The sequence below is a fragment of the Protomyctophum bolini genome (genome assembly GCF_963924005.1).
Source record: "Protomyctophum bolini genome assembly, chromosome: 20".
Classification (NCBI taxonomy): domain Eukaryota; kingdom Metazoa; phylum Chordata; class Actinopteri; order Myctophiformes; family Myctophidae; genus Protomyctophum; species Protomyctophum bolini.
Genome location: NC_137881.1, coordinates 39,634,094 through 39,659,816, shown reverse-complemented (window position 1 = coordinate 39,659,816; position 25,723 = coordinate 39,634,094).

Genomic DNA, 25,723 nt, shown 5'->3' with positions numbered 1-25,723 from the left:
AATTGCAATATTACACTAAAGGGGCCACCCCCTCTCGTGTAATATTGCTTAAATTGTAACCAAATGGACCCTCATAGATATTTTACTCTCTGAAGAGTAAAAGTATTGTTAAACATCTGCATCACTTAATTTACACAAATTAGAGAATGTAGAAGAATTGTCATTTTGATCAACGTGTTTGACAACAAAATACATTTTGGGTCTGAGAGACTTAAATCTCATCAAGTAGTGGTCCGTGGCTGAAATGTCAAATAAATAATGGAACTTGACATGAAAAGGGTTGAAAACCACTGCCATAACCCATGCATTAAGACCTGAGGCTGATTCTAAATCAGTTTTCTGAACAGTCAGGCAGAAAACCTCATATATATATATATATATATATCTCTCTCACACACACACACTTTTGTAAATTAAGACCCTATCATTCATACAACCTCACAAAAGTAAAAGCAATTTTTGGACATGAAGTTTTCACCGTACAGACTATATTATATAGCTAAAATCTAAAATTACATGTGTTTTTTTTAACCATGTTGAACATGAATGTGTTAATGACTCCAGATGTCTTTTGATTTGTGCTTAAGATAGCAGCAGTCGATAGTGCCAGACTGCACCTTATTGACCCCGAGAGCCACCATAGGCGCGAGATCATTTGGCATGTAACCAACGACGTAAAAATGAACTGCACCCAGGCGGAAGATAGCTACAATACTTGCTAGCACCGCTTTGCAGCTTGTGAACATCCATTTCCGGAGTTACACTAGAGAACGCAGACAAGCCACGTTGCTTTTCAGACACAGTTGCTTTCACTGCAGTCAGCTCAGAGCCACTGTTGCGGGGGAAACAAGCAACGAGGTCTATGAAAACAAGCCTTAAAGAAGCAACTATAGGCCACATGAGCACTCTTGCTGTGTATATTAAACAGTAAAACTATTATAGTAAAGTAACTGTTATCAACCCCCAGGAAGGCTCCATGGAAATGAAAATAATAATACAACCTGCTACAAATAGCAGATCTACAAGCATCATTGGGATGTGTTGTGAGCAAATTAGAAGTGAACTGCCATTTTCACTGTTCATCATACAAGGAAAGGAGGTATTCTGTAGGGCCTAATAAGAGGATAAAAGGAGATGGCAGGGTACAGTCTACGGCAACTTGCCTTCACAAATAAATAAAGTTATATTTTTGAGGTTTAACCCATTTAGGCCTGATGTCGAAATTTAAAAATGTCTTCTAAATCATGATAGTTTTCTGAAATATGTTTCTATATCAGTGGTGCTCTAGCCTCGATACCCAGGCTTTCATTTCGTCTGCGCGAAAGATGAAAGTGGTGCTCAATTTTTCATGTCAAGAACCCCCAGAATTATCTGTATTTGGCCATGGACACCCATCTGAAAATATATTGTTCCAGGGACCCCCACAGACGCAAAGATTTGAGTTAAAAACTTTCGCTCTGAAAGAATATATATTCAAAGATTTGCGCCAGATTGTAGATCTGCTATTTTTCAATAGCTTAAATATAACATAATGCTTAACACCAAAAGGGATTCCAGTTTGTTTTTAGTTCAATGTTTGTTATAAAAAAGAAATCACACCCGTGTGAAGTGAGGGGCGCTAATAGTCTAACTCATGTTGATTAGGTGATGTAAAACAAACGCCATTAACAATAAAGAGACAATATGACGTAAACGGCACATTATGTAAATTTTCCCTTTATTGTCAATGCGTTTACTAAACAAACGTTGAACTAAAGACAAACATTAAACCTGTGTATTGGAGGGTCTAGCGCCCTTCAAAAACGCCATTGACAATGAAGAGAAATTAATGTCTGTTTTTTCACCAACACAAACATTAAATCCCATTAACAATACAGATAATTTAAAGGTATATTCAGTGATTGAACTTAATTCAAATATCACTTATTTTTTGTTTTGTTGTGATAATCTCTACTATAGAGTGTGCTGACCATATAAGGAGTTCCTCCCTGTCCCCAGTTAACCCCTGGGGGTCAAAAAATCTTAGGTTTCGTTTTTGACTCTCTATCCTGATTGGACGAAGGCTTAGGTCCCGCAGCCAAAAACGAAACCTAAGGTTTTTTGAGTGAAATCACTGAATATACCTTTAATGTTTGTTTTAAGACCGTTTGCTTTACATCAAATACATCACCTAATCATAAGAGTGCCCCTCACTTCACACGGGTGTGATTTCTTTATGATCAGCACTTTATTTTTTTACAAATAAACAGAAAAAACGAACACAAGCAACAACAACAGAATACAAGTATGCATGGACATTATGTATGTGCACAGAAACATAATATAGACAAGATAAACAAAAAAAATAATTAAAATAAAACATTTTTTTTTAAATTAGTTCACACGACCAGCATCATCAACCGTATCGTATGTATATCAAGCCAACGAACAATCAAAAGGACATTGCCTGACCATGGATCACATCAAGGGCCTGCAACATGACTGAGGAACACGTGCCACTACAAATCATATTTATCTAACTGGTTAACCCATTTTTACCTGAGATCAGATTAAAAAAATGTCTGTTTGAAAATGACAGTTTTTTGAAAAAGCTATGTTTCTATGTCAGTCGTTCTTCGATTTTTCAATAGCAGACCTACAAGCTCGTAGGAGCTTGTAGATCTGCTATTTTTCAATAGCTAAAGCATTGCATAAAGCTAACACCAAAAGGGGTTCCCGCCCCAAAATGGGATAACTTCTCCAAAGCCCCTCAATACCAAGCTGAGTGAACCAGACATGTGCTGGAGGCAAATCCTGAGACTTCCATTCTTTAACGATCTTCCTGCCCACCATTAATGCTGTATGAAACCAGTCAGCTAGAGGCGCGGGGAGGTGTTTTAATGGCGATGGAGGATCACCCAGAATAAACAGAGCAGGTGTATGAGGAATATCCTGGTTTGTGATATGCATTATATTCTCATGAATAGCACACCATAGACTAGTCTGTACCCTCAGGCACTCCCACAACACATGAATAAGTGTACCGGGGTCCTCACCACACCTCCAGCAAACCGGACTCTCTCCGAGCTTAGCCCTGAACAATAGACTCTTATTAATTTATTTTAAATTGAACGAACTAAGTTCACGACATAAAGTTGTATTGAAATTAAATTGTTTACATTGGTGGGTTGCTGGCCACAGGCTCACCAACTAAAAATAAAACGGAGGAATTGTTCAATGAGTTTATGTTTCAATCTGTTGGAATAAATGCATCAAGACAGTTCTGGTAAAGATCTCCAAAGTCTAAACATGATGCTACATTCATTGTAGAGACATCTGTAGCATGATGTGGATGAATAAGCTGCTCTCAAATCAACCTAAATGTTTGCACATACTGTGGTTTTGTGGTTATAAATGCTGATCAAAATCTAAGCCATTTGATTGATACAACTAGAAAAGTCTCAATTTTGGAAAAATTGCAAAGTCTGGTTGCCGCAATCGCTTATCAGGCATGCAAACAGGCCCAAGGTGAAAAAGGTGACAGTGTGCGGGGCCGACGCTGTGCCGCGGCGCAAATCTTTTGAGCGTTTATCAGTACTAAACCCACTTTTTTGGGGGGGGGGGGGGTCGTGGGGGACAGTATATACTGCACTTAAGAGTCATCAGCACAAATCTATTACTCTCAGTATGTAGAAAGATGTTCAAATGAATTACTTCCTGTACTGTACTAGCCCTCCTCCCCGGCCTGTGTGTCTGTGTGTTAGGCTGTGCAACAGTGACACTTGGTGATGAACAAATGCTATAACGCTATGTTCGTGCTCGGACACAGCCAGGGACACAGGGACACAGCCAGGGACAGACCCAATGCCACAGGGACACAGCCAGGGACAGACCCAATGACACAGGGACACAGCCAGGGACAGACCCAATGACACAGGGACACAGCCAGGGACAGACCCAATGACACAGGGACACAGCCAGGGACAGACCCAATGACACAGGGACAGACCCAATGACACAGCCAGGGACAGACCCAATGACACAGGGACACAGCCAGGGACAGACCCAATGACACAGGGACACAGCCAGGGACAGACCCAATGACACAGGGACACAGCCAGGGACACAGCCAGGAACAGACCCAATGACACAGCCAGGGACACAGCCACACACACATACTGTAACTGTCTATAGTGTGGTTGGGTGAATGAATGGAGAAAATTGTCATATCTCGGCTTTTTGTCCTACACAATCCTACACATTCATTGTCACAAAAATGACAATGAATGGATGATGTATGATTATAAGAGTGCCGCTCACTTCACACGGGTGTGATTTAAAAAAAAACAGGTCCAGCACTCGCACTCCCATCTCAAAATCCCTTACAGTTACACTCTTCACATCATGTAAAATAGAAATTATATTCACTGGCAAAATAATAAATTATAATACAAATAAAATGTTTACTTCAATATTTTAGCCTTAGTCAATTTAAGACATGTAGAGTAACATCCTCTCCTTATTCAACAGTAGCTGCATGTTTTATTTTTTAATATATCCATTTAGTATAAGCCCTGGGGGGGGGGGGGGGGGGGGGTGTAGTACTACAAGTTGTATGTATCAAGAGTTTTATTTATTTACTCGCACGCACGCACACACACACACACACACACACACACAGCGAGAGAAACTGACGCCGGCGTGTCCACACCACAGACAGTATAACGTAAGGTGCTAACGTTGCTAATGCTAACTAGTAGCAGCTTAACTATGGGACTGACTGGCGAGTCACAGACAGTCTGTCCCAACTCCCGCCGAGTCCCGAGTCCACACAAGCGGAGCGACCAGCGGCGGCGCACATCATGCCGCCCAGATGCAAGCAGAAATATCGTTCAGAATCATTAGTGATCGACTCACGAGACTAGTCCGTCAGTCTCGTCAGATAATTCTCCGGGCAGCGGGCTCGGGCTCCACCCCCACCCACAGACCCCCTCACCCCCCCCAAACATTTTTTTAATGGATTTGCATGAATCACACAGGTCCTATATTTGGGATAAAAACGGCGATTTTCGCCGAAAAGCTACACTTTTGCATGCCTGCTTATATAGGCCCCTCCCACTATTGTTGCTAGCCAATTACATTGTCACATCACCCCTGTGGTCATGTGTAAGTAATTTGGAGGGGATTTATTTATCCCCCCAAAAATAAAATTCTGCAACAAACGGCTACATTATTTGCATTTGCGGTGCCCCCTATGAATGAAAATGGAATTGCTTTTGGCTCTGGGTTGATTAAACCCAGAGCCAACCCAGACATGCAATTCAAATTTGTGATGGATTGGACATTCCGTTTGTGATTTGTGACATTGTTTTGTAAAAATAGGCCCCTCCCACTAACTTTTAACGATTATGGCCGAACGATACGGACTACCAAACTTCTACACCTTTCATTCAACTCCCCCCCCAGCCTCCCCACCTTCCCTCCTTCTCCTACCATGTGATGTTTCTAATTCTCTTCTCATTGATATAAAGGAAGGCAAGCATGCATGTAGCAGCAGGTGGAGGAGGTGTGTGAAGACACTGTCTGTGGACCTGCTCCGACAACCATCATAGTGTCTTTTTTGAGTTGGGCATTTTCAGTGTTGCGAGTCATATCCTACTCAAACTAAATAAATTCCCCATCAACAATAATAATAACCGCTTTCACCTATTGGTCTGGAACAGTAAAAAAAATGACGACGCAACCCTTACTACCTAAAGCTACTGCCAATCCATACCATCATCATCAGAATGATTTTAATTGGCAAATTTATGTTTTCACACAGAGAGAGAGAATCGATGAGCGGATGAAATACCTCCATGTGAGGTCAGATGGATGCTGCCATTGTGTGCTGTCAGAACGTGGCTGTCCGGCCACATGGGTCATCAGGTTCAGCAACTCTGTCTTTGCGTGTGTGACTGTCGAGACTAGCCGGGAATGAGAACAAAAACAACCCATTTAGACCTGAGGACGGTTCTACAAAGGTCTTCTAAATCAGTTTTCTGAAATACCTATTTTTCTTTATCAATGGTGCTCAATATTTCATGTCAAGGACCCCCAAAAAATATATGTAATTGGCCACCGACCCCCCCCCCCCCCCCCCATCTGAAAATATGTTGTTCCAGCGACCCCACAGAAGCAAAGATTTGACATAAAAACGTTGGCTCTGAAAGAATATATATTCAAAGATTTGCGCCACATTTTCACGACCTTTCAGCATAGCGTAGCTATTTTTCAATAGCTTTCAAACACCAAAAGGGGTTCCCGCTCAGAATGGGTTAGATAATACACATGCATATTATGAAGGCTACAAGTTGCTGGATAAGATGGGAAGATGTGCATTATAATATACTCACTCTGTGCATCAGCAGGATACTCAGTCATGTGTCTTTTGACCATGTCAATGTAGGCAAGCTTCTTCTGCAGCCAGTAGGACTCATTTTCAACCGTTGGTCTGCAAGAGTAAAATAAATATTATGATCATGCAACCTTTTTTTGTCTCCTTAGAATAACAACACGTGGGGAACTATGCACAAAAAATGAATTTCATCCACTGTTACTTGTGAGACCATTATTTTATTCACCAATTAAATAATATATGCTTTCACAAATGGGGATGTGGACTTGGTGAAGTTGGTTTAATTACATTAAGTTCTCAGTTTAGACAGACAAGACAGATGACAAATTAAAAAGGAAAAAATCACAGCTGTGTGAACAGAGTGGTGCAACTCCCCTCTCCCCCCCCTCTCTCTCTCTCTCATTAGCAGGCAACAGTTCCGTTTCTGGCACAACAGAGCCACTGTTGCCCCTACTGGTAAGTTTAGAGTACCAGTAGGGGCAACAGTGGCTCTGTTGCCCCTACTGTTGTTTAGAGTATAAACATAGTAACCCATAGTGACATTGCTGTTCCTTGGAGTGGTTGCACCACTCAAAAACCAGCAGCATAAGTACTGTGTCGGGTCACCTCACCACAAACCACCAGAATAGCTTCAATGCGTCTTGCATAATAGACTTCACTGTGCAAGTCTCTACAACTCTATTGGAGGGATGGAACACCACAAACGCAGTGTTTAGGGCAGTGTTGTTTTTGGCAGCAAATTTCTATTTTAGTTTAGTCATAGTCTTTGGACTGAAACTTCATTTAGTTTTTGTCATATTTTAGTCACCTGGAATGTCTTAGTGTTAGTCTAGTTTTAGTCGACTAAACGTCATAAGATTTTAGTCGACTAAATCTACAGTTGATTTAGTCGACTAAAATGTATTTTGGCGGGCCTTGATGCCGTCGTAATGAGTGTTTTTACACTTGCTGAAAATAGACGATCTACAAGCTCACAACGTGACGCGTTGTGAGCTTGTAGATCTGCTATTTTCAGCATGCAACCAAAGTGTAAAATGACTTATACTGGATATTTTGTCCACTAGTCCCTTCCTAACATTTTAGTCTAGTTTTTATTTGTCTACGAAATTGTCAGTATATTTAGTCTTAGTTTTAGTCATCGTAGCTTAATTTTTATTTAGTTTCCATTCGATTTTGTCAGTGAAAAAAGGTAGTCGACGAACATTTTTCGTCTTAGTTTTAGTCGAACGAAAACAACACTGGTTTAGGGTGCATATAGCTTTGGTCCATAGCTCCAATGCCGTTGCATTTAGAGCTATGTTACCGATGAATAAATGCAGACCAGCCTCTCTTCTTTAGCGTGAATAAAAGAACGATTTTGCTACTCACCAAAACAAAAGGCGGGTTGTGTCATTAGAAAGCCTACTTTCCTTAGTGGAAGCGCTCTGAGCCCCCCCCCACCATACGTATAAAAAAGGTACATTTTGGCCAGAAAGGTATTGTTTTTCACTGGGGGAAGAATATTCTCTGATGGTATCGGTAGAGGGCGCAGTGGAGTAACTAAAAGCTTTTTTTTTTTGTGGAAAACATTTTTGAGTGGTGCAAACACTCCAAGGAACAGCAATGTCCGTGTTCACCTATGTGACGTTAAAGGGACACTTCACCCTTTTTGCAAAAAAAAAATGTTAATGACGTTTAGGAGCTTTAGAACACTTTCCTGGGGGTCTTTATGTATGTAATATGTGGTTTTAGATATTTTAGATTGTAGCAGTGAGCCTGTTGTCTCTGATGTCATGGGCACTGGGCTCACTTCCTTCCTGGACTACATGTTGTCTCAGTAAGACAGCTCTCCCCCCTATCAACAAGGAGGAGCAGTGCACCAAAGAATTATGGGAATTGTAGTCCAGGAAGGTAGTGAGACCAGTGTCCATGACAGCAGAGACAACAGGCTCACTGCTACAATCTAAAACCACATATTACACACATAAATACCCCCAGGAAAGTGATCTAAAGCTTCTAAACGTCATTAACATATATCTTTTTGCAAAAAGGGTGAAGTGTCCCTTTAATGAGCACCAGTATAATGAGTACCAGTAGGGGCGCTGTTGTGCCTTGTGCCAGAAACAGAGAGAGGGATAGTGCTTCACTGTTGCCTGCTAATATGAGAGAGAGAGAGGGGGGGGGGGGGGGGGGGGGGGGGGGGGGGGGGCTATTGTGGAGGTAGATCAATGTGAACCATGGTCCCACTGCTCCCTCTAGAGGATACTCAGGGAAGTGCACTACCTTGATGTGGATCTGTCAGCATGTCCTCTCTTGGTGGGTTTTGGTTTTACAGAAATCGCAACTTTGTGTTCTGGCTGCTCTGTCTTGATCCGTTTGGCCACCGGCCCACCGCTAAAGAAAAACAAAAAAGTCAGGAATTGTTTAATGAGCTTATGTTTCAATTGGGAGATGTTCACCGGGACTGGCATGATGCAGTTATTAGCCTACATACAGTCATTGTAGAGACATCTGTAGCATGCTTTGGATGTGCTCTCAAAACAACCTAAATGTTTGCACGTAGTTTGGTGGTCACTACTCCTAGAGACACTGATGCACATGCGGTTATGAATAGTGATCAAAACCCAAGGCTTCTAAAAGGCCTATTCATACTCAAGTTAGGTGATAAGGTGACCACCGACAACTACAACATGACATTGATTGATTGATTCATTTATTAACAGTTTGCAGAATGGGTACATTTCAACATGAAAGCACAACTCAATACAAAGACTTACTGTGGACAAGACACTGATAAAGCATTACACTTGTTCACAACAGGGTCCACCATTTTCAATTCATCAGAACATTTAGAGACGTACAAATATACATGTGCGTCATGTAAGGAGGTAAAAAAGGGAAAAGAAACTTATTCAGTAAGAGGGTGAGGATTCTGATTTTACGGGGGCCAGTTTCGAATTGCAGCAGTCCGTTGGTGCCCTTTGAGAGCGGTAGAGCGTTCCACATTTTGGTGGCATAGGAGTGAAATTAATTTAGTCCCTTGTTCATGCCGAATCTGGGTTGCACATGGTTTGTTGAACTCCCTCTGGCGTGGGTGTGAACTTTGTTGACAATAAGGAAGTATTTAGACAGGTGCAAGATGACCCATTGCAAGATGCTGTACTCTGTCATCAACCCTAAAATGGGCAGGGGTGAGGTGGGTTCGGGCAGTGAGGCCAAGTAGTAGCCTGACCAAGTTGTTTTGGGAAGTCTGGAGCCTTGTTTTATAAGGGCCTTTGAGGTGCTGTGGACATTACGCAGTGGTGGTAAGCGACTCACCGCTCAACCAAACACATCTCACTGTTTTTACTAACCGCCGTTTCGTGGTCACCTTATAGGCCTTAACCCATTTTGGGCGGGAACTCCTTTTGGTGTTTTAAACATTACGTTATAATTTAGCTAATGAAAAATAGCAGATCTTCACGCTACGAGCTTGCAGGTCTGCTATTTTTTTTTAATCGTAAAAATGTGGCACAAATCTTTGAATACATTCTTTCAAAGTGAATGTTTTTAACTCAGGTCTAAATGGGTTAAACCATTTAGATTGATACAACTTATAAGTTATATAACTACAACCTGGGAATCATCAGGAAAAAAACACAGAAGTGCATTACCTTGATGTAGATTTGTCAGCATGTTCTCTCTCGGTGGGTTCTGTGTGCGCCGACCTCGCATAGTCGTGTTCCGGCTGCTCAGAGTTGATCCGTTTGTGTTGCTGTGTCGTTATGGCCAGATTGGACACATTATGCAAGGCACCTGCATTCACTTTTGTGTAAGAGTTGTTCAAACTGGCCAGCGGCCCACCGCTAAAGTAAAAAAAAAACAATTGTTTAATGAGCTTTTTTGTTCACCAGGACCGTCATGATGCAGTTATTCCAACAGACATGCTACGTTCATTGTAGAGACTCTGTAGCATGCTGTGGATGTGCTCTCAAAACAACCTAAACATTTACTTTGCACACAGTTCTGTAGGTTACTACTCCTAGACGCTGTGATGTATACGGTTATAAATACTTATTGATCAAAATCTAAGCCATTTCGATTGACACAACTAGAACTACAACCTGGGAGTCATCAGAAAAATGATCAAAAATCACAGATGTACATTACCTCGATGTAGATTTCACAGCATGTTCTCTCTTGGCGGGAGGTGGGTAGTACGCTAGCTGCTCTCTGTTCATCAGACGTGTGTGTTGGTGTGGTGGTACGGCTGCATGATTCAACACTCTTGGACGTAAGACACCAGTATTCTCTTTTGTCCCAGCGTTGTTCAAACTGGCCATCGGCCCACAGCTAAATTAACAAACAAACAGAGGAATTGTTTAATGAGCATATGATTCAATTTGGAGATCTTCATGATGCATTATTCCGACATGCTACATTGTAGAGATATCTCTACAGCATGCTGTGGACATGTGCTCTCAAAACAACCTAAATGGTTGCGCATAGTTTTGTGGTCACTATACTCCTAGCAGACACTGATGCAGTGATGCATACGGTTATAATTAAATAGAGATCAAAATCAAAGCCATTTAGACTGACCACCATTTAATTATAACCGTATGCATCACTGCATCAGTGTCTGCTAGGAGTTAGTAAAACCTGGGAATCATCATGAAAAAAACACAGATGTACCTTGACGTAGATTTGTGAGCATGTTCTCTCTTGATGGGTTTTGGATGCGCCAAACTCGTAACTTTGTGTTCTGGCTGTTCCATCTTGATCCGCTTGGGTTGGTGTGGTGGTGATATGGCCACATAATTCGACACTCTTGGACACATAAAGGCACCGGCATTCACTTTTGTGTTGGCGGTGTTCAAATTGATCCTACCGTTATGAGAGTGAAGCCCCAATGGCGTGGTCACGTTCACCTCAGACCGAGTTAACGTATCCCTAGGTGTTCGTCGGCTCACATTTTCCTTATTAGACTTGCAGTAGTAGGGATCAAAGGTAGAGGTCGGCGACAGGACGAACTCTCATGGCTGGCTTTACCTACAGTAGAAAACAAAATGCATGGAGCAAAGAACGAAAAACATGAGGGAGGGCAACATTGACAACCACTGTGAAATCCGAGCACTCGGATACCGCGTTAGCATGTGGAAATCTATTTGTAAAACCACGAAAAGCATCTCTTCCACTATTACTATTTACTAGTCCATTAGTTGGGTCTTCTTTCAGGGCCTCCGGCCCATGGAGAAGCTCAGGATGGATTGCGGTGAGCCTATCCCAAATTAGCCCCTTCTTGACGGGGAAGTCAAGGGAACATCATGATGAGAAGCAGCTTTTTGGTGCCATAATAAAAAAATCGGACTTTTCGGTTTCAAATGGGGCAATGGAGGGAATTGCAACCAAGTAAGTTAGAGGTTGGATACAGCCATGGCATGAACATGCCAAACCAGCCAATACATGAGCCCATGCTACCAACACATTGTCTTTGGTTTGTGTATGAAATATGCATAAGTGCCAGGGCGTACTATACGCCATAGTGAGATATGGATCAAGTGAAAACAATAATCATCACTCATCAGTGTGCTTTAGGCACATTTGTCACAATTCTCACATCTTTGGAGGAATATGAGGCACACAGAATAATGACGCAATTGAGGTGCTGAGGCAGTCTGTCAGCAGACATGACATGAGAATCCAACTTCTCTAGTTTTAAGTACTGTATGCTCTTGCTCTGCTCTCCATTATTTGCAATATGAGACTGCTAAATCTTAGGCTATGAGACTGCATAATGCCTGGGCCAGATCCACTACAAGAGCATAGGTCCATAACTCCATGACCATGTAGGAACACATTCGCCTAGTTTCCCCTACTTATAGGCTATATAACAATTAAACAGATTTATTTTTAAGCATCTGAGACACAACTTTAGCACTAATTTTTAGGCATACATTTTCGGGACCCGATAAAAGTGTAGCACGATATAGCACAACTGTCAGCCAACATTACAGAGGACATCGCCACATTAAAGATTCTATTAACTAATCGTGGAATAATGGCCACACAAAGAACAAGCCATGCAAATTAAGCTTATAAAGAGATGATGATAGAGATCACTCCATAATTACCAAAGATCAACGCCCGTTTGTTCAGCTGGGGGAAAGCTAGACACGTCCAAAAACGTAAACACAGCAGACAGCACACATAGCTCTTCCAAACAGAATGCAGATATGAAACGTTAAATTGACCGACAAACTTTAAAGTCAACCTTCACCGGGATTCTGCATTAAAGCCTGCTAAATGTGTCCTGATATATCAGCAGCACAACGTTATGAAACGTAACTGGGAACTAACCAGTTTAGAATGATGTACATTGTACAATGTAGCCTACCGGTAATCTGTGTTTTCAAGTTAACCGTGGTGTAGTAACGGCTCACCTGTCTGAGTTGTAGCCCTTCCTGATGATGATGTGACGTCGCTGCGCGTTCACGGTACAAACGTTGACTTTCTAATCTAAATGATGAAGGGTCGGGTGCGCGCGTGTGCGTGCGTCCGTATACTTGCAGTTTTGTGTATTAACGCGAAAAACACGTCAACCAATATATTATATTAATCATATTAATTAGCAAAATGCTCATTTAAACCGGCATAATTGGGGGGAAATTAAAACAAATAATCATCATAGGCTATTTTAATAGTCCCTTTGTATTCCAATGCTCTGCATTTAGTTATAGTTATGTTAACTTTTATGAACTAAATACAAATACATTGGACTTAAAAAAAAGAGGCAATTGTAATACTAGTAATTAGCTGAAATCAATAATATATCAGTATTCTGAATATTACCTGCGGGTCGCATTAAGACCCCCTTTCCACCGGGTGGTTCAGTTCTTTTTTGTTCTTAGTCCATGAGCCAGAGCTCCACAATTGGTGGGAAAAACTAGACCTATATTAAATTGTTTATAGGATCAATACAAGTACATTCATACATGATAACCCTTCCACAGTAGTAGCTTTTTCATATTTTCTATTATTTTTCATAGTTTCCTACATAATGCCTCATTTGCATTCCCATTGGGAACCAACCAGTGGAAAAGGGGCCTAAGTGCTGACCATGATCTACTGTATAGATGCCTCACACTTACACTAAACACTTCACTTCAGCCCTATACATTTACCAGCCATTTGAAAATAGCAGATCTACAAGCTCACAATGACTCAAAGGTGCTATAATATAAGTGGATGCCTGAAGAATATGGTGCATGTGGTGCATATGTAATGCATGTGATGACAGCAGGAGGTATTTCCTCTTCATTTTGTGGAAAAGTCAAATCTAAGAATTGTGTAGGCCTACAGTCAATTGTGTATTGTTGTTTTGTTTGGTTCTCTGTCTGTCTGTCGGTTGTTCATTGTTTTTTATGTAAATCATCCCATTGTCCTTTTAATATTGCGCCTTTGTTGTTTGTTGTTCATACAAATTATAATAGTATGAAACACTGGCAGGGTGTCGCTGTCTCATGTCAAGACACCACCACTAGAGGGAGCCCAAACACAGCGGATATATTTACAAACCTCCAAACTAAACCACTGTTGTGTTCACAGCAGCTGCCTGCCACAGAGTATGACAGTCCATACATACTGTAATACTGATAAAAGTGAACAAAAGAGAAGAACAGTAAAAAAAAAAAAGTAAAACATAAAACTAAATATAGCTGCGAGCAGCGATAAGGCGGGACCAAGGAGAGGGAGAGAGAGAGAAGGGTGGAGAGAGAGAGAGAGACAGAGAGAGAGAGAGAAAGAGAGAGAGAGGGGGGTGGAGAGAGAGAGACAGAGAGAGAGAGAGAACAATATGCACAAAAATGAATCACGGGCTGAGTTGTCGCTACCCGGATTTGAACCAGTGACCTTGTGGTCCAGACATGAGAGCTCTACCAACTGAGCTAAGCAGACACAGTCAATTTGCTCATTCTAAATAGTAACATCATACAGTATTCATACACGTATTAGATGCAGAAGAAGTTTCACAAAACAGCAATTTTCATCGGCTCATAAAAACTACATTTTTTCACTTAGAAAAAAAGTGTTACGATTTTTTGTCCGTATAGGTCCAAAGTTCACGTGTAGACGTTTTTGTGCATTTTGATCAAAGATCCTGGGAGAAGAAACATGTTAAATGGTTTTCATTTAATTCAAAATGGCGGGTAATCTAAAGGTCAGAGGTCAAAAGTCAGAATATGGAAGTTGTTCGGCATTAGGAGACGCATCTGTGTATCAAAGTTAAATTGCAGACGGTCAAACAGTTCATGTGCTATGTACGTTCAAAGTTTGTATTTTCAATTGAATGTTATAGCGCCACCCTTTGGCCAATGGTCATGGGCTTCGCATAGTCATCGTTTGGCATGGTCCTCTAACAGAATCCCGCGTTTCGTGAAAACCGACTGCACGGTTCAGCCAGAGCTGCTATTTCTGGTGGTTAGCTGAGGTGTAAAAGAAATACCTAATATAGCTGCGAGCAGCGATAAGGCGGGACCAAGGAGAGGGAGAGAGAGAGAAGGGTGGAGAGAGAGAGAGAGAGACAGAGAGAGAGAGAGAGAGAGAGGGGGGGGGTGGAGAGAGAGAGATAGAGAGAAAGAGGGAGAGAGAAAGAGAGAGAGAGGGGGTGGAGAGAGAGAGAGAGGGGGGGTGGAGAGAGAGAGAGAGAGAGGGGGTGGAGAGAGAGAGAGAGGGGGGGGTGGAGAGAGAGAGAGAGAGAGAGGGGGGGGGTGGAGAGACAGATAGAGAGAGAGAGAGAGGGGGGTGGAGAGAGAGAGAAGACAGAATACACTTATTACACTATTACACTATAACACTTATTACACTATTGCACTTATTACACTATTAGACTTATTACACTATTACACTACTATTACACTATTACACTACTACACTTATTACACTATTACACTATTGCACTACTATTACACTATTACTTATTACACCATTACACTGCTATTACATTATTACACTATATACACTTATTACACTATTAGACTTATTACTCTATTAGAGTTACTAGTATCTCTATTAGTGTGATGTCATGTCCTGGTAATAGAGAGAGGGGGGGTGGAGAGAGAGAGAGAGAGAGGGGGGTGGAGAGAGAGATAGAGAGAGAGGGGGAGAGAGAAAGAGAGAGACAGAGAGAGAGAGAGAGAGAGAGAGAGAGAGCAATATGCACAAATAAGAATCATAGGCTGAGTAGTCGCTACCCGGATTTGAACCAGTGACCCTGTGGTCCAAAGGTGAGAGCTCTACCGACTGAGCTAAGCAGACACTGTCAGTTGACTCATTCTAAACAGTAACATGCAGTATAGGTATTAGCTGCCAACCGTATTTGGAAGACGTATTAGTTGCATGAGAGGTTTCACAAAACAGCATTTTCGTTGGCTCATAAAAACTTCATTTTTTCACTTAAAAGAAATCTGTTACGATTTTTTGTTCGTTTAAGTCCAAAGTTCAAGTGTAGACGTTTTTGTACATTTTGATCAAAGATTCTGGGAGGAGATAGATTTTAAATGGTTTTCATATAATTCAAAATGGTGGGTAATCTAAAGGTCAGAGGTCAAAAGTCAGAATGCGAAAGTTGTTCGCCATGAGGAGACAAATATGTGTATCAAAGTGTAATTGCCAGCGGTGAAACGGTTCATGAGATATGCACGTTCAAAGTTTGCATTTTCAGTGCTATAGCGCCACCATTTGGCCAATGGTCATGGGCTTCACATGGTCACCGTTTGGCATGGCCCTCTACCAGATTACCGAGTTTCGTAAAAACCGACTGCACGGTTCAGTCAGAACAGCTATCACAAAACAGCATTTTCGTTGGCTCATAAAAACTTCATTTTTTCACTTAAAAGAAATCTGTTACGATTTTTTGTTCGTTTAAGTCCAAAGTTCAAGTGTAGCCGTTTTTGTACATTTTGATCAAAAATTCTGGGAGGAGATAGATTTTAAATGGTTTTCATATAATTCAAAATGGTGCGTAATCTAAAGGTCAGAGGTCAAAAGTCAGAATACGAAAGTTGTTCGCCATGAGGAGACAAATATGTGTATCAAAGTGTCATTGCCAACGGTGAAACGGTTCATGAGATATGCACGTTCAAAGTTTGCATTTTCAGTGCTATAGCGCCACCATTTGGCCAATGGTCATGGGCTTCACATGGTCACCGTTTGGCATGGCCCTCTACCAGATTACCGAGTTTCGTAAAAAGCGACTGCACGGTTCAGTCAGAACAGCTATTTTTGGCGGAAGAAGGAGAAGAAGAAGAAAAAAAAACACAAATACAAGAAGTGACCAAAGTCACTGCGTGTCTTCTTGGTCCCTTAAATATAGCTGCGAGCAGCGATAAGGCGGGACCAAGGAGAGGGAGAGAGAGAGAAGGGTGGAGAGAGAGAGAGAGAGAGAGAGAGGGGGGGGTGGAGAGAGGGGTGGAGATAGAGAGAGAGAGAGGGGGGTGGAGAGAGAGAGAGAGAGGGGGTGGAGAGAGATAGAGAGAGAGAGGGGGGTGGAGAGAGGGGTGGCGAGAGAGAGAGAGAGAGAGAGAGAGGGGGGTGGAGAGGGAGAGAGAAAGAGAGAGAGAACAATATGCACAAATAAGAATCACAGGCTGAGTTGTCGCTACCCGGATTTGAACCAGTGACCCTGTGGTCCAAAGTTGAGAGCTCTACCGACTGAGCTAAGCAGACACTGTCAGTTGACTCATTCTAAACAGTAACATGCAGTATAGGTATTAGCTGCCAACCGTATTTGGAAGACGTATTAGTTGCATGAGAGGTTTCACAAAACAGCATTTTCATTGGCTCATAAAAACTTCATTTTTTCACTTAAAAGAAATCTGTTACGATTTTTTGTTCGTTTAAGTCCAAAGTTCAAGTGTAGCCGTTTTTGTACATTTTGATCAAAGATTCTGGGAGGAGATAGATTTTAAATGGTTTTCATATAATTCAAAATGGTGGGTAATCTAAAGGTCAGAGGTCAAAAGTCAGAACACGAAAGTTGTTCGCCATGAGGAGATAAATATGTGTATCAAAGTGTCATTGCCAACGGTCAAACGGTTCATGAGATATGCACGTTCAAAGTTTGCATTTTCAGTGCTATAGCGCCACCATTTGGCCAATGGTCATGGGCTTCACATGGTCACCGTTTGGCATGGCCCTCTACCAGATTACCGAGTTTCGTAAAAAGCGACTGCACGGTTCAGTCAGAACAGCTATTTTTGGCGGAAGAAGGAGAAGAAGAAGAAAAAAAAACACAAATACAAGAAGTGACCAAAGTCACTGCGTGTCTTCTTGGTCCCTTAAAAAACACAAATACAAGAAGTGACCAAAGTCACTGCGTGTCTTCTTGGTCCCTTAAATATAGCTGCGAGCAGCGATAAGGCGGGACCAAGGAGAGGGAGAGAGAGAGGAGGGTGGATAGAGAGAGAAAGAGACAGAGAGAGAGAGGGAGAGGGGGGGTGGAGAGAGAGAGATAAAGAGAGAGAGAGAAAGAGAGCGAGAGGGAGAGAGAAAGAGAGAGAGAGACGGGGTGGAGAGAGAGAGAAAGACACAGAGAGAGAGAGAACGATATGCACAAAAAACAACCACAGGCTGAGTTGTCGCTACCCGGATTTGAACCAGTGACCATGTGGTCCAGAGGTGAGAGCTCTACCAACTGAGCTAAGCAGACACAGTAAATTTTCTCATTGTAAATAGTAACATCATACAGTATTCATATAGGTATTAGATGCAGAAGAAGTTTCACAAAACAGCAATTTTCATTGGCTCATAAAAACTACATTTTTTCACTTAGAAAAAATGTGTTACGATTTTTTGTCCGTATAGGTCCAAAGTTCAAGTGTAGACGTTTTTGTGCATTTTGATCAAAGATCCTGGGAGGAGATATATTTTTACTGTTTTTCATATAATTCAAAATGGCGGGTAATCTAAAGGACAGAGGTCAAAAGTCAGAATATGGAAGTTGTTCGGCATTAGGAGACGCATATGTGTATCAAAGTTAAATTGCAGACGGTCAATCAGTTCATGAGCTATGTACGTTCAAAGTTTGTATTTTCAATTGAATGTTATAGCGCCACCGTTTGGCCAATGGTCATGGGCTTCGCATAGTCATCGTTTGGCATGGTCATCTACCAGAATCCCGCGTTTCGTGAAAACCGACTGCACGGTTCAGCCAGAGCTGCTATTTCTGGTGGTTAGCTGAGGTGTAAAAGAAATACCTAATATAGCTGCGAGCAGCGATAAGGCGGGACCAAGGAGAGGAAGAGAGAGAGAGGGGGTGGAGAGAGAGAGACAGAGAGGGAGAGAGAGAGAGGGGGTGGAGAGAGAGAGAGAGAGGGGGGGTGGAGAGAGAGACAGATAGAGAGAGAGAGAGAGAGAGAGAGAGAGAGAGAGAGAGAGAGAGAGGGAGGGAGGGGTGGAGAGAGAGAGAGAAGACAGAATACACTTATTACACTATTACACTTATTACACTATTGCACTTATTACACTATTACACTTATTATACTACTATTACACTATTACACTATTAGACTTATTACAATATTACACTATTACACTACTATTACACTATTTCACTACTATTACACTATTACACTTATTACACTATTACACTATTACACTATTACACTTATTACACTATTGCACTACTATTACACTATTACTTATTACACCATTACACTGCTATTACATTATTACACTATATACACTTATTACACTATTAGACTTATTACTCTATTACAGTTACTAGTATCTCTATTAGTGTGATGTCATGTCCTGGTAATAGAGAGAGGGGGGGTGGAGAGAGAGAGAGAGAGGGGGGTGGAGAGAGCGATAGAGAGAGAGGGGGAGAGAGAAAGAGACAGAGAGAGAGAGAGAGAGAGAGAGAGAGAGAGAGAGAGAGAGAGAGAGCAATATGCACAAATAAGAATCATAGGCTGAGTAGTCGCTACCCGGATTTGAACCAGTGACCCTGTGGTCCAAAGGTGAGAGCTCTACCGACTGAGCTAAGCAGACACTGTCAGTTGACTCATTCTAAACAGTAACATGCAGTATAGGTATTAGCTGCCAACCGTATTTGGATGACGTATTAGTTGCATGAGAAAACACAAAACAGAAACTTTCATTGGCTCATAAAAACTTCATTTTTTCACTTAAAAGAAATCTGTTACGATTTTTTGTTCGTTTAAGTCCAAAGTTCAAGTGTAGCCGTTTTTGTACATTTTGATCAAAGATTCTGGGAGGAGATAGATTTTAAATGGTTTTCATATAATTCAAAATGGTGGGTAATCTAAAGGTCAAAGGTCAAAAGTCAGAACACGAAAGTTGTTCGCCATGAGGAGACAAATATGTGTATCAAAGTGTCATTGCCAACGGTCAAACGGTTCATGAGATATGCACGTAAAAAGTTTGCATTTTCAGTGCTATAGCGCCACCATTTGGCCAATGGTCATGGGCTTCACATGGTCACCGTTTGGCATGGCCCTCTACCAGATTACCGAGTTTCGTAAAAACCGACTGCACGGTTCAGTCAGAACAGCTATTTTTGGCGGAAGAAGAAGAAGAAGGAGAAGAAAAAAAAACACAAATACAAGAAGTGACCAAAGTCACTGCGTGTCTTCTTGGTCCCTTAAATATAGCTGCGAGCAGCGATAAGGCGGGACCAAGGAGAGGGAGAGAGAGAGAAGGGTGGAGAGAGAGAGAGAGACAGAGAGAGAGAGAGAGAGAAAGAGAGAGAGAGAGAGGGGGGTGGAGAGAGAGAGACAGAGAGAGAGAGGGAGAGGGGGGGGGTGGAGAGAGAGAGATAAAGAGAGAGAGAGAAAGAGAGCGAGAGGGAGAGAGAAAGAGAGAGAGAGAGAGAGACAGAGAGAGAGAGAGAGAAAGAGAGAGAGAGAGACAGAGAGAGAGAGAGAACAATATGCACAAAATTGAATCATGGGCTGAGTTGTCGCTACCGGGATTTGAACCAGTGACCTTGTGGTCCAGACATGAGAGCTCTACCAACTGAGCTAAGCAGACACAGTCAATTTGCTCATTCTAAATAGTAACATCATACAGTATTCATACACGTATTAGATGCAGAAGAAGTTTCACAAAACAGCAATTTTCATTGGCTCATAAAAACTACATTTTTTCACTTAGAAAAAATGTGTTACGATTTTTTGTCCGTATAGGTCCAAAGTTCACGTGTAGACGTTTTTGTGCATTTTGATCAAAGATCCTGGGAGAAGATACATTTTAACTGTTTTTCATATAATTCAAAATGGCGGGTAATCTAAAGGTCAGAGGTCAAAAGTCAGAATATGGAAGTTGTTCAGCATTAGGAGACGCATATGTGTATCAAAGTTAAATTGCAGACGGTCAAACAGTTCATGAGCTATGTACGTTAAAAGTTTGTATTTTCAATTGAATGTTATAGCGCCACCCTTTGGCCAATGGTCATGGGCTTCGCATAGTCATCGTTTGGCATGGTCCTCTACCAGAATCCCGCGTTTCGTGAAAACCGACTGCACGGTTCAGCCAGAGCTGCTATTTCTGGTGGTTAGCTGAGGTGTAAAAGAAATACCTAATATAGCTGCGAGCAGCGATAAGGCGGGACCAAGGAGAGGGAGAGAGAGAGAGGAGGGTGGAGAGAGAGAAAGAGACAGAGAGAGAGAAAGAGAGAGAGAGGGAGAGAGAGAGAGAGAGAGAGAGAGAGGGGAGTGGAGAGAGAGAGGGGGAGTGGAGAGAGGGGTGGCGAGAGAGAGAGAGAGAGAGAGAGAGATAGAGAGACAGAGAAAGAGAGAGAGAGAGAAAGAGAGAGAGAGAGAGGGGGGTGGAGAGAGAGAGAGACAGAGAGGGGGGTGGAGAGAGAGAGAGAGAGGGGGGGAGAGAGAGAGAGAGACAGAGAGAGAGAGAGAGGGGGTGGTGAGGGAGAGAGAGAGAGGGGGGGTGGAGAGAGAGAGAGAGAGGGGGGTGGAGAGAGAGAGAGAGACAGAGAGAGAGAGAGAGGGGGTGGAGAGAGAGATAGAGAGATAGAGAGAGAGAGAGAGAACAATATGCAACATGCACAAATAAGAATCACAGGCTGAGTTGCCGCTACCCGGATTTGAACCAATGAACCTGTGGTCTAAAGGCTAGAGCTCTACCGACTGAGCTAAGCAGACACTGTCAGTTGACTCATTCTAAACAGTAACATCATACAGTATTCATATAGGTATTAGGTGCAGCATTTTTACAAAACAGCAATATTCATTGGCTCATAAAAACTTAATTTCTTCAATAAAAAAAAATGTACCACATGGTCTATTTGATTATTTGAGAGAGAGAGAGAGAGGGTGGAGAGAGAGAGAGAGGGGGGGGGGGTGGAGAGAAAGAGACATCCACCTGTTGTCATTACCCGGATTTGAACACACAACCTTGTGGTCCAAAGGCAAGAGCTCTACTGACTGAGCTAAGCAGACACTATCAGTTGATTCATTCCAAACAGTAACATCATGCAGTATTCATATAGGTATAAGGTGCATGAGAAGTTTCACAAAACAGCAATATTCATTGGCTCATAACTTCATTTTTTCATGGAAAGATTTTATCCAAATTCAATCATAAGTACTAACAGTACAGTAAATATAAGCAGTATAGAAAAAGACAAGTACTGAGATTCATGATTAATTGTAGATGTTGTTAAATGCTATGTTATTTGAAGTAAGAGGAAATTAGTCAAATTAAACTTTGTATCAATTTATAAGCCCAAACCACACCAAAGGGTTGGGATGCGATCTGTTTAAGATAAACCACAGCAATGCAATGAATTGCATTGATCTTACCAGGAAAATGGTTTGTCACAAGGACTACCTACTGGTGCTGGTGGTTTGGATTTTTACATTTGAGGTTTTACAAGTGCTTGTCAGTGTTTAAGAATGATTATTTTGGGGAATTAAGACCTGAACAAGTTGAGGATAAGTTGTTTGCTGCAATAACTGTGTATTACTATTTGACTGCAAAACGCAAAAAGTGCTAAAGTGAACATAACGTTGAAGAAAACATAAGACAACATATTAACAAAAAGATTGTATTTATTATATATATATATTTTTTTATAAACAGTTTTTAAACCATAAAATAAAAAAAATAAAAAAAGTTCAATACGTTGAAAAAGATGATTTGTTGGAGTTGCTGGGGCTGTTGCTGGGGCTGTTGCTGGGGCTCTTGTGCTCTGGGGGTGTTTGGGAGTGTGTGATGGATGTAATAGTCAGTTTGAGTGTGGTGTCTGCAATGTCAATGAGTTGTAGGTCCATGGGTCCATTTGTGCGCGTGAATACGGGTGCGCAGGGATGTATTTTGATGACTGTGCAGGTCCAATCTGATGAGAAAAGAAAAGACATTAGTATATTATTTAGTTAAACTTTTGATAGATGATTGTCAATGTTGTATAGCCTTGGAAACCCAAACATTTCTTTTCCAGGGACTGTAAGACAAAATGCACACATTGTATTTATTATGGTAATATTTGGTAGTTATTTTACTGTAAGTCTATAGGCATATCAAATAGCAAATGTTAAATGAGTGAATGTAGGCAATTCAACTTACCGTTGTTGATCAACTTTTCAATTTTGTTGGTGTTTTGTCCTGGTCCAGTTGTAATATTATTGCATGGTGGGACATGGAGAAGCTGCAGCAGTCAGTGTACTCATCTAGTCCGGTCTGTATTGTGAAGTTGATTTATAGTGGAACAGTGAGATGAAGGATGACTGATTTAAGCAGAGTGCTAGTTGTGTTTTGTGTGTGGTGTCTGCTATTTCAATTAACTGTAGTGCCATGGGCATGGGTCCGCTGCTGCGTGTGTCTCCGGTTGTTGAGGGGTGAATTTTTAAAACTGTGACAGTGATCTGTCCAATCTGATGAGAAAAGAAAAGACGTTAGTATATTATTTAGTTATACTTTTGATAGATGGTCAGTGTTGTATAGCCTTGGAAACCCAAACATTGACAGGGAGGGGAAAAAAAAAAGTATTGGACAGAGTCCACTTCAATTCAGCATAGAGTAGGGCAAATGTTGATCATTCTGCGTCAATTTAACAAAGGTACAGACAATCAGAATTCAGCAGGTGTGTCTAGATACTTTTAGATGTGTTTTTAGCCTTGAGAAGTGGGGGGGGAGGGGTGGTTGGGTGGAGATCAACTGCACCACTACACCAGACAATTGCCATGATTTGCAAGATTAGATTCATATTGGGTAGAATTTAAAGTTTGAATCTAGTTCATTGTACTCAGATCACTCCAAATTCGTCAACAGCCTGAGGCCTCACACATAAACACCAAACAAAAAGTTGGCCAAGACTGCAGTCCAAATAACAATGAATATGCCTATTAACTTTAAGATAAAGATTACATTTAACACAAATAACCAATAAAATGCAATATACAATGAACATGAACAAACTGAACTCACTTTCAATGACGCATAACCAAGGTCTGAGGCTCCAGGACGGAGGGCTGTCTCAGGTGGTGGTGGAGTTGTTGCTGCTGCTGCTGCCGCCAAACATTGACTGCATGGACAGGCACTCAGGCAGTATAGCTGGCCATTGATTGAGGTGTGAGTGGGAGCAGGTGAGATTACTGATTGAGAGGGAGTGACAGCAAGTGAGGTGGGTGGGTCCACATGGAATAGGCCAGGGGGAGGGTTTTTTCTGGTCACTAGCATGACTCTTTTCTACTCTGAATTATTCCATGAACTGAGGAATAAACTAGTTTATTTAAGAAAGCTGCACTGCTGCTACATTTGCACTATATATTGTATCCTACAGTTTTTGCCATTTTATCCATTTTCTCATACTATTTCTCTTTCTTTGTATTAAGAGTGGTGTAATTTCAGTTCATCGGAAATGTTTAAAAGTATGTGGTTGTCATTTCAACAGCCAGTAGATGGCAACGATGACTATATTACTGCTATATCTAGAACAGTGGTTCCAAAACTGTTCATGTCAAGGACCCCCAAATTGACAGCAAGTAACCTGTGGACCAGGTCCATTTGGTTCCCTTTGTACACTCTGAGTTACAGAGCCATAGGGGTCCATCTGGTTACCAACTATCATTTAGCTGGGGACCCCCTGGAACCCCAATTGGTCATCTAGATGGAAAGAATGTATCCAAATTCATCAATTCAATCATAACTAACAATTGTAAATATTAGTATAGAAAATCAAAGGCAGAGAAGTAAGTCACAAACACAGTGAACTAAAAAACATTAAACCCCCTCAAAAATAAATTATTACAAGTTTCAATAATCAATGTATTTATTAGATGCCAGGGTCCTTTTCTGTATTGTCCTTGTCCTGTAACATTTGCAGGACCTCTAGAAAGTACAATGCCTTCTTTTTTTCTAAAATAACATAATTGATACAATGTGGAAAATGTATGCAAACACCATCGGTGCCGAAAAACCTAGATATCAATTTCATTAGGAAAATTGCAACCGAGTCCCCCTCCCAACCAATCCAACCAAATTTGGGCGAACACACAAGGCCAGTGATTGCATACGTAAAAGAAAGAGTAGAGAAAGAGAAGATAATAAAATATAATCAAAAATAAAAGGTGAGGTATCATCCCAACTATCCATGCAAGTAAAATCAATACCAGTCTGGTAATACTCCCATTATCCAACTGTAAAACTGCAAAAGTAGTGTCTTTAGCATATTCATTCAATTCTGGATCTTGTTGACAGGTGTCATTATAGAATATGGCCAGTGGAACCAGGCCATGGTCCTTGAATAGAGTAGTAGTAGTAGAGGCCTGCTACTCCAGCTGTTTGGAGCAGGGTGGTTCTCACACATGTGGCTCTTTTGCACTGGGTCTATGGGTTGTCCCAAATGATTACTGGGTCCTCGGCAGAAAAAACCCCATTGCAGAATTCATGCCGTTTGAAGTCTTCAGTATTTGCCTGGATACAGTGGATAGCAAAGCAAATGGCAATAAAAGTCAAGTAATAATACACTGCATTTTATAATCACAATAGTACATATGAATTAGCGACAGATACCTTTGCAACTTTGATGATTAGGAAATCCAATAAAGCTCAACTGAGTAAGCTGACTCAACACTTTCTTCACAATCTATAAAGCAAAAAGAAAATGCAACGGCAATAAATAAACTGAATATGGAAGATATTCAATCCTTTGTTAAATTAAGATTACGAATGGTGTTACCTGTGATGTCTCCGAGTTTCTGGACAGCAGGCTCCTCCAGAAGCTTTGTTCCTGTACCATGGTCACAGAGGTATTGTAGTAGATGAACCCAGGAAATTATTTTACCAGGTACTGCTTCTCATCTTTCTGTTGACTGCAATATGGGATCAGAGCACAAACTATGTAGGTTATGA